This window comes from Octopus bimaculoides, chromosome 9, assembly GCF_001194135.2.
Source record: "Octopus bimaculoides isolate UCB-OBI-ISO-001 chromosome 9, ASM119413v2, whole genome shotgun sequence".
Classification (NCBI taxonomy): Eukaryota; Metazoa; Mollusca; class Cephalopoda; order Octopoda; family Octopodidae; genus Octopus; species Octopus bimaculoides.
In genome coordinates, this window is record NC_068989.1 from 17,058,314 (window position 1) to 17,061,885 (window position 3,572).

The 3,572-nt window shown below is 39.2% G+C and overlaps 1 long non-coding RNA gene across 1 annotated transcript in view; it reads right to left on the bottom strand.

Annotated features, from left to right (window-relative positions):
- LOC106868873 (uncharacterized) overlaps positions 1-3,572 on the bottom strand; it is a 28,043-nt gene that overhangs the window by 1,579 nt on the left and 22,892 nt on the right. The window lies entirely within an intron of this gene.

Below are 3,572 nucleotides of genomic sequence, written 5' to 3' on the forward strand. Positions count from 1 at the left end.
CCATTGAAATCGGGAAACCGGGCCCATGAGCCTGGCTTTAAAAGGGCGCATTTGATTTGATACATGTATATTCATATACATATGTATATATATTCATGTGTGTGTGTGGGGGGGCCTAGTGGTTAGTGTGTCAGAATCATGATCGTAAGATTGTGGTTTCGATTCCTGGACCGGGCGACGCGTTGTGTTCTTGAGCAAAACACTTCATTTCCAGTCCGCTCAGCTGGCAAAAATGAGTAACGCTGCGATGGACTGGCTTCTCGTCCAGCTGGGGAACACGTACGCCATTGAAATCGGGAAACCGGGCCCATGAGCCTGGCTTTAAAAGGGCGCATTTGATTTGATACATGTATATTCATATACATATGTATATATATTCATGTGTGTGTGTGTATATGTTGACCCTGGCTAGAAGGCCAAAGAAATATTTCAGAGACCAGCTGAGGATCACTTTGAAGAGAAGTGACATCAGCCATTTAAGAGAGCAAATATAGCTACCAACCATTCATTCATTCTGTTAGTTTCACTTTAAGAGGATAACTGAAGATATTTCGGAGAAACGAACTCGCCTCTATTATGTGAAGCAAAGCAATGTAGCATGAACACAAAATTATATTGTCTCTCACTAAAGATTTACTTGTCCCATCTTTGACTGTAGCTGCCCACCAAAGCTTGGTATGTACCGCCATCTTCCACAAATGAAGAAGATCGTTATCATAGCATTCGATCGACAACCATAAGCATGTCAATATATTGAGAGATCTCTATATGTATTCTCATTCCCTTTCTATTTTGCTATCGTCAGTTCGTTTCATCCATGTTTACAATTCATTCTGATCGCTTCTATCTCGTCCTACGTCCTCCCACTGACTCACATCGAACACCCCGTCCACAATCTCTCAATTCCACCACATCTGCCGCCCCTGTAGCTGTGACCATTATTTTGAAGAACAGTCTCAGTAGGTGATTCATCATTTCCTTCGACGCGGAGAATCCACCACCCTATACCATACAGCTCTCACCGACGTCCGTGTAGTCGATTACACCTCAAGCTTTCTTTCCGTCTCACCTACAATACTAATTATTTGCGCTGAATCCTGAGTACATTCCGACTCCTTGATTCCGACCTCAACACTTCTCATATTTTCACCAACCTACCCCTTACCTCCACACTAATTTTCCCGTAATGGAAACTATAAGCATATAACAAAAACAACAACAATAATAATAACTATCTGGACCCGTGAAAAATTCACGGAAAACATAAAAAATGTGAGCACCTGTTAACAGTGTGCTGGTGCCTTGAGAAATGTCTGTATATTATGACTGTCTGTCTTTACGTTCTGAGTTCAAGTTCTGCCGAGATCGACTTTGCCTTTCGTCCTTTCGGGGTCGATAAATTAAGTATCAGTTGTGTACTGTGGTAGATCTAATTAACTAGCCTCTTTCCCACAAAAAAATCAGGCCTAGAAAAGTATATTGTGACAGTTACAGAATATAGAAAGTAATGTAACACCAATAACTATACAATCCAAGCAAAATATCTGTTACACAAACGTAAACGGAATTACTATTTAACCTTAAAATACATCGTACATATTCAAAGACCCTTAATGTACAAATTGAAATGCAAAAGAACGAAATAAATGGATTTATGAACGAAAGTTTGGTAATTGCGTTTATTTCCACCACGCGACACTTATTATTGCAAACATGTTTTAACTAACCTAAACTACACACACACATACAAATACATTCATATATATATATATGTCACGAGTTGTAGCTGTAATTCAAAGGGGCCAGCCTTGTCATATTCTATGTGAGGTTGAATTTGCCTGAGAACTACGTTAATGTTAGGCATGTCTGTGGAGTACACAGCTATTTGTGAGTGAATTTTATCCTCGTGTGATAATGAAAAGTGAAATTGACATCCAATATTTGCTGTGTGTTTGTATCTATGTATGAACTTTTCTTTGGATTTATGTATCTACGGTCTCACTCACTTTCTCTCTGTCTCTTTCACTTCCTTTGTGTCCCGCTTCTCTCCCGCTTTTGATTTAACAATGTGTATATGTATCCATGTATCTACTTCTCTTGTGATGTGATAAACATTTAAAAACACAAAACGAATGCCGTCCCCACTCATTGTCTCTTTCACTCTCTCTCTTTCTCTCTCACTTTTTCTCTATCTCTCACTCTCTTTCTCTCTTACGTCCTCTCTGAAACATTTAAAAACGCAAAACGAACGCTGTCTCTACCCACTGTCTCTTTCACTCTTTCCCTTTCTCTCTCACTCTTTCACTTCCTCTCTGTCCTCCTCTCTTTCGCTTTGCCACTTCCTGGAAGTGTGACGCACACAACAGGTACGTACAAAAACAAAAGGTTGGTGTATTAATATTATTGAGAGTAATAATGATGATGATGGTGGTGGTGGTGGTGGTGGTGGTAATAATAATAACAATAATAGGCTCTCATGGCTTCTGATCTTAACTGATTGGAAGTGTTATCATGTACATTATTTTGTCTTGGTATAAAAGATGAGCTGCAGCAAATATTCTGCTCAATACCACAGATTTACTTGTCAGTTGTTTGACCTTAATCAGTTGAGCATGTCCCTTAGTGGCTGACGATATGTGCATCTCTGATCACGAGCAGAAGTTCTTTGGGGTTTGAATAATTCACCTCTAGAAACATGGTTGTTTCGTTCAACATCCTTAAACAAACTTTATTCAGGGATCTTTTGAGTGGGATGGGCTACTCGACCTGAAGAAAATTCTAACCGGGCCCCACCTGCAAGGTCATGCACTATTTATCTTGATATGAGATCACTATGTCGCGCACATGGTTGTGATGCATATACCTGATGTACCCTTATCAGACGGTAGTCACGAGCTTCGTATATTTTACTTCAGTGTTACTTTGATGGCATGCACCACTCAATAATAATAATAATAATAATAATAATAATGTGTCTGCATTATAAAATCAAAACTGCTGACAAATGGTACAAGCATCACCCCGAGGCTGTAACTGAGGGAGAAAATGTAACGATTCTTTGGGACAACCCATTATGCACAGATTAGACCATTAAAGCAAATATACCAGATAAAGTTTGTTTATTGATTGACATGATCATACTTTGTGACCGCTCAGAAAATATAAAGATTTGCTTATCGAAATCGAAAGGATGTTGCATCTCGAGACGATTACAATACCAATGATTGTAGGAGCACTTGGAATGATCTAAAAAGGAACTGAAACTTATTTAAGAATGATCCCTGACTTACCACCCATGCAGTAAGTGCAAAAGATTGTCTTAACTGGTACGTCACACCTGTTGAGAAGAACATAGTCGATGTGAATTTTCTTTCCCTTTTTCCTTCCTTTATTTACTCTTTTATACTCTTTTATTTGTTTCAGTAATTTGACTGCGGCCATGCTGGAGCGCTGCCTTTGGTCGAATAAATAGACCCCAGGATTTATTCTTTGTAAGCCTAGTACTTATTCTATCGGTTCTTTTCTCCGAACCGATAAGTTACGGGGACGTAAACACACCAGCATCGGTTGTG